General features: G+C 36.3%; 1 protein-coding gene across 1 annotated transcript in view; it reads left to right on the top strand.

Annotated features, from left to right (window-relative positions):
* Positions 1 to 5,949: 5,949 nt before the first annotated feature.
* btsz (bitesize) overlaps positions 5,950 to 9,883 on the top strand; it is a 113,665-nt gene continuing 109,731 nt past the window's right edge. The window contains exon 1 of the mRNA XM_074086799.1: positions 5,950 to 6,118. The gene's annotated coding sequence lies outside the window, so the exon portion shown is untranslated. The remainder of the gene's footprint in view (positions 6,119 to 9,883) is intronic.

Genomic DNA, 9,883 nt, shown 5'->3' with positions numbered 1-9,883 from the left:
GGCCAAGAACACTGAACCCCAGATGATGAAGTGATGATTTATATCTTATTCAATAATAATACAAGAGTAAAAGTAGGCATATAATTTATAATACATCGTTACAAGTTCTGTGTAATTGATAGAGTAGGAAAATTATGATCATATAAGAAGCATTGATCAATTCTATCTGACAATACAAATGCAAAGGAAAAAGAGTGCAATAAAATAACATCCAGAAAACGCCAGGAAAATATAAATTACTTAACAATGCAATGGTTAGGTACTTAGTAAAAATATCAATGCACTGAACGAACACAGTTTGTTTTAGTTTGATTAAGTGGGAAACAATTATTTAGTTTAGGTATTTTAAAGCAAGAATTTTATCGTGAAAAAAAGCAGTGCCAAGTAGAATTTTAACTGTTTATACTTAATAAGAACACAAAAACGTCTAATAAATTCAGCCAGTGCTAGATTCCAAAGACTACAGCTAGATTCTAACACGTAGGTAACAGCATCTTGCATAATATTAGGTAATTTTTACTTAACTTTTGAGAGACAACAGCAAAGCAAACTTGTATTTACCTACTAATGTCGCATGCAGTAGAGTCTATTAAATTTAATAAAGTAGTAAGAGTACTTAAATAAAAAACAAAGTAAGGGTGCTTACGCTAAAAGTTTGAATCCCACGTTTAATTCTTATTTGGAAAAGTATCCCACTTGAAATCTAAAGTAGCGTTCATTCGTAATAATAATAAACAAATCATTCAAAAGTACCAAACAACCATAACCAAAACGAATAAGTAAGTAGTTTTTTTTTCAGCTGTCAAATTGACATTGATTTGATATTTATGACTAATAATTATTATCGTACAGCCTATCGAATACAAGTCCTGCGTTTCTTATAAAACTAAATCTTGATTATTTTCCAATTATATAATTTACGGAGAATTTCACACTGTGTGACCGACCATAGCTGGCTTACGATATTTTATATTAACTACTCACCAATAGGTGGCGCTGTTTTGGAAGGAAGGCGCAGTTTAATCAATTATATGTTATTATTTAATTTAATTTGATTGCAATACTTACATTTTTTTTACTATTTATCATAAACTAGTATATAGAACCAGCGGTACTATTAAGAAACATTGCTTAATTTTGCGGCAATAATTTAACTGCATCTGTTGAAGTGCATGCCACTGCCATCTAGGTTAAATTTCTGAAGGTTTTAGACAAATTCCCAATGTCGATGGCGCCAAAGTGCAAATCGTATCTCTCTGACAACTGATAAATCACCGACAAAATTTGAAATTTTGTGCTTAATTTATTTGAATTTGAAACTAAGTGCGCTGTTTTTAGTTCGGTTCTTATTCATATTTTAACACATAATGGTCCGTAATTAATTTAAAATGTTATTTTATAATGTTCAATAATAAAAACAAGTTTGTACGTTTATAAATCCAAATCCGTATAAATAATAATTTAGTCTCGATTTGGAGCATTGACCTTGCATTTAAATAGGTAGATAAAAGTAACACGAGAAACGGGATAAACCTGTCCACCATTAAAATCTCTCATTAAATTCAGCGAACGATGCTACAGTAATATCTGACAAAAAATATAAGTTTCACAATTATAACCAGAACCTGCATAAGTTAATCTCTGTGCCTGAGCCACGAGTATTTATAAATAAAATAAAAGCTCACCTAAGAATACGCATCTATATAGTTCGTTTCGTGCAGCGAAGCGAGCTTTGGTCGTAGAGTAGAATAATGGTCCGGCCAGTCTAATCGAGTTGCCAGTTTTTAGGAGAGAAAATCTGTAAAACTACACAAACATAACGTAATCTAGCTTGACAATTGGCATTGTTCACTTTTTTCTTACTACTCTTTTTTATCTTATTTTCTTAAAATATAAATAATTTCAAGACACTATTTTGAATATCTTGGCATATGATGGCTTAGTTCAATTTATTTATTTTTTAAATATCAGATACGACGTCTCAATCAGAACCTCGGAAACGGCTCTAACGATTTTGATGAAATTTGGTACGTAGGGGTTTTCGGGGATGACAAATCGATCTAGCTTGGTCTTATCTCTGGAAAACCCTTATTAACGAGTTTTAGCCCAGAGTTTCACCCAGGTACCTACTCTAATCTAATGCGAATAAGTATCTTTCCGGGAATTGCAGACGTGCTATTATTGTTGCACGAAGGAATATACATTTATATGAAAACTACGAGCGGAAAAGGGAAAGGGTTAGATTCGATGCCGATTGTCGGAAAAAGAATTAGCATTTAACGGTGACGACTGTGAACTGATTGATATCAATATCAGCGTGACAGGTATCATAGACAAACCTAGATACTTGTGGATTTACTTTTCAGATAAAGGGATTCATCCCTTTAAAAGGTCAAACATATTTTTGTGTATTTATATATTTCATTCGACTGGATGGCAAACGAGCAAGTGGTAAGAGATCATCACCGCCATAAACATCTGCAACACCAGGGGTATTATTAGGGGTACGGGGCTACCTCAAATTTCGTAACCCTTAAGTATTTTTGGATCGAAATAGGACTAAATGGGTTCAAAAACCCTATCCCTCGAAATGGTTTTCGAATCGGGGTACATTGGGAAAATATATACAATGCATTGGCATTTTCATTAGCAGAAATGTAATAGAAATAGGATTGTGCTAATTGTAGCACAATCCTATTTCTATTACATTTCTGCTTGCTGGACTTATTCTTTAGGGTTTCCAGAATGATGTTTGTTCTCCAGTGCTACTGCCAGGACTCACTGGTCCGATTTTAGGAGTTCATCGGCCAGTAAGAAAAGCTAAATCAGAGAGGCTACTACGAAACTCAAAAATCGAAGTTCATATCGCACCGTCCCTTTCACTCGCATATTAAATGCCATAAGCGTCAGCGGGAGGGCAACATACGAAGTTCGAGTTTTTCACTTCGTAGACTTCACACACGAACTGCATCGCAACTGCACCGTAATCACAATTGTCCACTGCCATAGATTGTTCATTGCAGTTCCAGTGCAGTCGGCACAATGAGGGCTATCGTTTTTTGTCTCACTAGATGGCGCACTGTTGCGTGAGGTTTTTAAGTATAGCTTTTAAAGTCTGTGATTACGGGCGTGAAAGTCAAGTTTAGATTAAAATCATATTTAATACACCTTAAAACCGTACCATAAAAATATCGAGCATGCCACAGTGTCGCATAGTCCCCGTCTTGTTCGGAAAAAAGGAAGGACAAAGATTTCCGATAGACAAAACTGTTTCTTAACACAGACATTCATTGCCCCGGAACGCATATTTGCCATAATTAATTTCAGACATTAATTCAATAGTTTGGTTCAGAAGAAGCAGGCACGGATAGTGAATAGCATGCTTTACGCCGTGTTACCATCGCAGTCTTCTAACAAATATAGGTGTAGCATTTCATACGTTGGTCGTTTGTCTGATAGAATTTGTGGTATTTTAAAATCAAACAATGTTAAGGTCTCTTTGTACTCTAAACTTTGTAACCACAAAGAGAAGGTAGATAAAGGAACTAGATCGGGTGTATACAAGCTCACTTGTAATGACTGCAGTAAAGTATATGTTCGTCAGACAGGTCGCAGTTTTAATGCTAGATTTAAAGAGCACGTTTCGGCATATAGGAATGAGCATCCTGATAAGTCGAATTTTGCCAAACATTTGTTGGAACTAAATCATTCTTTATCGGACTCAGATTCGTATGAAGTGTTACATTATTGTGGCAAGGGGTTTCGTCTCGATGTTTTAGAATGCATGGAGATAATTAGATACAACAGTATGGGGTCTATTATTAATGAGCAGGTAAATTTAGTTTCATCTCCCTTGCTACGACTTGGATCTAATTTCAGCAATGGTAGTTAATAAAACATGCCTTGACAGTAAATAAATAAAAATCAAGGTAGTTTTGAAGGACGGTTAAAAAATTTATTAATAATTTGTGGGTAGTTTTGTTTTGTTTCATAAAACGTAAATGGGTACTTGGGGAGTTACAGTGACAAGTTAAAACGGTGGTTGTGGTTCGTTAGTCTAACAACTGGTAGCATGGTGTACGGTTGTGTCACTCTGAAGATGAGCTCTGGTTGAGTTCGAAACGCGTCAGTGTAGTGTGGTGGTGGTGATAGATGGGTTTGTGTGATTTGTGTATGTTCTTACAGTGTGGAGGTGGAGGAACTGCATGAACACGCATATTTTGCATAAGCTTAGCTATCGTAAGGTCGCGGGTGAGCAAGGAAATTATTTTAGTTCACTACTTATATGAAACAACTGTTGCTCTTTGCAACTTAGAAACAAATAATTATATACGTATAACAAAAAACGCGATGTAGGTATTTAATAAAAAAAATCATGCGGTATTCTGCTGCGATCAAACATGAGCGCGCGAGTTGAATACAGTCGGGGCCTGAGGTGAAGAGCGGGAGCCTCTATGCACACGCTTCGCCTCAGTCGCCTTTAGTGTAGTGCTGTCCTTGATAGCTGCCGTACACATATCGATCGCGTTAAAACTCGTGTTGCACCCCGTATTATTTTTTGTTTTTAATGATGACTGATCCGAGTCCATCTAGCTCTTGTTCTTCGTTTCCGTATTTTTTGTTGACGGTTTAAAGTTACATCCATCGTGTTGAGTCACGTTGCGACCACGATAGATAAAACAAATAAAAGGTTAGGTGGTAGGTACCGTTGTTATACATAATTATGATTAAAGCGCGAAAGTTAAAAAAATGTGGAAATTAAAATAACATTTCTTCTACAAATTTATCGACATATCTTCTGTACGTCGATAAATTCGTCATCATTAATTCTAACAAGGTCACAACACTATCGCATTCCTAAGCTCTGCATTCAACTCGCGCGCTATCGGTACTCATATTTACTTGCATAGTTACTTGGAGGAGAGAGTAGGTTTTAGGTAAGTAAGTGAAGACTAGGAAAATGTGGAATAGGAAGGTAAACTGCCGTTCATTATCATTAAATGAATAGGTTTACGAATTGTCTTTACTTTTAACCTTCAACCGATTCGAGAAGTTGTAAAGAACTTATATGAGAAGAATTAAATTTTTAATTCTAAGTATATGTTTTTTTCTGTAAAACAAGAATTATATAACATAATCAAAACTAGAATGCAGCTATTTTAGGGTTTTGTAGCCAAAATGGCAAAAACGGAACTCTTTTAGTTTCGCCATGTCTGTCTGTCTGTCTGTCCGTCCGCGGCTTTGCTCAGGGACTATCAATGCTAGATAGCTGTAATTTGGGCACGAATATATGTAAACTATGCCGACAAAATGGTACAATAACAAAATTAAAAAAAAATTTTTTAGAGCCAATACGTAAAGTGTGTGTGTTTTTTTTCTCTTCCAACCTTGTAGTGTGGGGTATCGTGGGGTTGCTAAAACGATTTTTCGATTCAGTTTTTTGTTTGCAAAATATTCAACTTGAAAGTGCAAATTTTCATTAAAATTCCCGTCCCCCCCTCTAAAATCTAATGGAAAAATTTGAAAAAATTCAGAATGGTAGTGAGTAAGTATATCAAACTTACAAGGAAAACTATAACGGTTTTCTTGAGAATTATTAGTAGTTTAAGAGTAAATAGCAGCGTAAGGTATACCTAATTAATACTAGGTACTTAATACCTAAACTTGGAATATTCCGTACAAAATACGAAATCCTTAGAAAAATATTAAGTACTTAATTTTTTCGTAAATGCTACGGAACCCTATTTCGGGCGTGTCCGACACGCTCTTGTCCGGTTTTTAACTTTTCGTATACAAAGGGCTCACTAAACTACGTAATATTCTTTTATTTTACTGGCAGGCAACCCAGTTCACGCGTACGCGCAGCGATTGAAGCCTTCGTACGCACACATACAACGGAGTAAACACGTGCAACATAAACATAGCATACCAAGCAAAGACAGTCGAATAGTGGACGGGTCGAAGGCAGGTATCGCGCCTTGCCCCGTCTTACCGGTTGAACGACAAACGATCGAACGAACGCCACCAAAACGAACAATATCGCTCTCGTAAAAGAAATTTAATATTATTTTCTCTGAGACTTTTAGTGTACCTAGTGTGTGATATAAAAATTAAACAGGTAAGTACTTAAGCGATTTTTCCACGTTGAACTTGAGGTCTTGAGTGCATAGCGGTATCACAAAACCAGATTTCTGGTTCCGATGCAGTCGCCAAATATAACTATGCATGCAGTTTATTTATAAGTAAGTAGTAATACTATTTGCATACGCCATTGTAATTGTCGCAGTCGTTGGGAAATGATAAAAACAAGGATTTGATCAAAGTCCTCAGGGATATGATCAAGTCCCGGGAGATGATAAAAAAACATCGCGTTGTATCATTTCCCTTGCGGAATTCAGTGATTTGATCAAGTCCTCGAGCCGTTTTAGGAGAATGATAGAATTATAGCATTGGCCGATGGATTTCTTTATTTCCCTTAGCAATTTGATCAAATCCCTGAGCTGTTTTAGGGAAAAGATAAAACGAGTTATTTAAGTCGACTAGATTCGAACATTTTACTAAACACGTCTAGTGATTTGATCAAATTCATAAACAGATTTAGGGATTTGACATTTCTCGGAAGCCAATCTTTTATAATTCCCGCAGCTATGCCAATTTGGTATATATTTTATTTTTATGCTTAAAACAATGCCCATGATATTATTTCCGTCTAATGGACTTGATAAAAACTAGGCGTGTTAAGTAAAATGTTCAAGTTGAATTGACTTAAATGATTCGTTTTATCTTTTCCCTAGAACAGCTCAGATCAAATCGCTAAGAGAAATGATGAAATCCATCGACCATTGCCATAATTCTATCATTCCCCTAAAACGGCTCGGAGACTTGATCAAATCACTGAATCCCGCAAGGGAAATGGAACAACGCGATGTTTTTTTATCATATCCCTGAGGAATTTGATCAAATCCCTGTTTTAAAATTCGAATCCAGACAATTTCTTCAGTGTCAAAGTTTTTTGGTTCGACGTTATTCGGCAAAAAACTATTTCTGACCTTAAAGAGCTACCTAACTAATTGATTAATTTATAAATACATACCTTTTGTAGCTGTTTATTTTGGGCTCTGCTCTACATCCCCCTCCCCCCTCCGGAAGTTCGGCGGGAGTGGGTCTTCTAAATCTTTAAAGATCCTCGTACCCCTATTTTTAAATCTTTTTATATATTTTTTTTCTCTTTCAAACTATGCTATCGCTTTTATAAAGCGTTCAGTCAGCTTTCATGAGGATGCCGTTAAATCAGGAATGCGAAGTCTTCATTAGCATAGTACCCTACCCACCTTCTATAGATACACGCAGTTATGAAATGATTTAGAAGAAGTAGATTAGAATCCATTTTAAACACTTACTGATACAAAATAAATGACCGTTGCCTCAATCAGTAAGCATAGGAACATGGAGTTAGGTACCTATGTTCTGTTTTTAAAATTTTAAAGCAACTAGGTTTCAGTTTTCTCTTGTGTCAAACTTTTCAAAATAAACAGTGGCCAGCAGAACTTATTTACGAAATAGTTGTTTTTTTTTGCGCCACATGCAGATATTATTCGAAGATTAGAATCTGAACATCTTTCTATTTCCTACTTATACCGAAAGCGACAGTATGTTTGTGTGTATGTTTGTAACTCTTTTACGCTAAAACGGCTGGATGGATTTGGACCAATCAAATCGTGGCTGTTGACATTATTTATTATTCAAGCGGCTCGTAAATAAACACAGTTATATTAACGGTTAGGTATTCTATGAAATACTATTGTATTCATAAGTGTATGGTACCAATAGGTACTACTCGTACGTTTGTTTATTATGTAAAAGTAACTTTATTCGACTTGGGTCAAAGTGCAAACGTGCAGTGTGTAAACGTTAGTGTCGAATTGCTAATGCTGAAGTAGGAAACTAGGAAATGTGTTAGGTTATAGGTACTATAACCTATTTATACATCCACTTTTTCATACTAGTTGTATAGAAAAGTGGATAAGTACTTATGTTAGGGCACCGACAGTACCTTTGTTATAAAATAGTAAAGTATTGTGCCTATTCGTAAAATCGTTATCCAGCGACTTTGTCAACGAAAAAATTGTTTATCGCTATCATCGTCTAAATTTCCGAGATATACCTGTAGAGGGTCCTATATTTTAATCCGTGTCTGTGCGACATTTGTTAAACAAATTAATAGATGGACCGAATTTGGTTTGAACCGAATAGGTACGAACTTCGACCGAACATTCGGTAAACATAAAAAATTCGGCCGAACTTCGGTTCACTAACCTGCAGCTAGTAAATTTTAAAGACGAGTTCATAGATTAGAAGAAATTGTTAAATGTGTTTAGAATGTGAAAATTACAAACCAAAAACTATATTTTAATAATTCAAGATGTTTATTAAAAGGATACCTAGGTGCGGAGTTTGTTTCATTTTTGTTCCATATTTTACTAATATGCCAGACATGCTTTCTATTATGTAATTTCAGTCGAAATAGTGCCTAACAGTAGGTTCTTTTTTTCTAGTGCTCGGCATTTGCAGGTGGTAGGACCTTGTGCAAGGTCCGCCCGGAATGCTACCACCATCTTGCTCGCTAATCCTGCCGTGAAGTAGCAGTGCTTGCACTGTTGTGTTTCGGCATGGAGAGTAAGACAGCCGGTGAAATTACTGGCACTTGAGGTATCCCATCTTAAACCTCTAGGTTGGCAACGCATCTGCAATACCCCTGGTGTTGCAGGTCTCTATGGGCGGTGGTGTTACCTCAGATACCACCTAAAATCCACTCACGGCCCTACCTTAACCACCACCACCCACCTTTGTTTACCTACTGTGCCAATAAGGCTAACACGAAAAACACAATTATTTTTATTAATAAGTACACCTTGTATCTACCTAGTGGCCTTGTCCACTAAAGTAACCTACGTTACCGAAACTTTCTGTGCAAGCAAACCATCGCGTGCTCTGGCTGTAGCACGCTGTTATTTCAGTATTATTATAGGAAGTAATGTGCAACTTATACCTACATACGCGTAGTTGTACAAGTCAAGTAAGTATTCAATTCGAGTGTGAACACAGCTGGACCTTGACTTTGACTAGTTTGTCTCGTGGCATTTGTTTAACCTGATAGTGATAAAAGATACAAACACAGGTAGTAGCGTATATAATAACAGGTACTTTTGGGTTTGACTTCTTATCTTTGAAACGGATGCGAGGCGAGGTCTTTAAACACCCAGATAAAAACTTGAGTCAACATCCAGTGCTATATTTTGAAACAAACACCATGCTTTTGATGAACACCTCACGTAAATTCTTGCTATTTTTAGGGTTCCGTAGCCAAAATGGCAAAAACGGAACCTTTATAGTTTCGCCATGTCTGTCTGTCTGTCGGGTTTCGTAGTAGCCCGTCTTTTGTGAACGCACTCACCATTGAAAAAGATCTTCCGAAAAGATCGAAACTTGTCGGGCCGTTGCTGAATAATCATTCGATATTTTGCTTTTAGATGGAAAAAATTGCTTTCCTCTACAGTCCACATTTGCTGCATCATTCTGCTTTGCATTGGATATAGTTCTATTTTCTAATGTTTTGTCCTATTCAGTAAACTAAGTAGGCACCTATTTCGTCGTTTGTTTGCTATTTATGAGTCAGTCCATGTGTGCGGCCGCCTTCCAAGGCATCTGATAGGATCTTAAAGAGCAGTGATGACTGCATCGATCTATTTGTATTTTTATTACGTACCCACGGTTAAAGGATAGTCCTTACAAAATAAAATCGAAGCTCAACTAATTATTATAAATTTACATAAAATAGTTTGGTCGTAAAATCGCCAAAATCGCCTAGGTGATTTTATGGATG

This window comes from Choristoneura fumiferana, chromosome 4, assembly GCF_025370935.1.
Source record: "Choristoneura fumiferana chromosome 4, NRCan_CFum_1, whole genome shotgun sequence".
Lineage (NCBI taxonomy): Eukaryota > Metazoa > Arthropoda > Insecta > Lepidoptera > Tortricidae > Choristoneura > Choristoneura fumiferana.
Note: the sequence above shows the minus strand (reverse complement) of the source record. Positions and strands in the feature narration are given on the sequence as shown.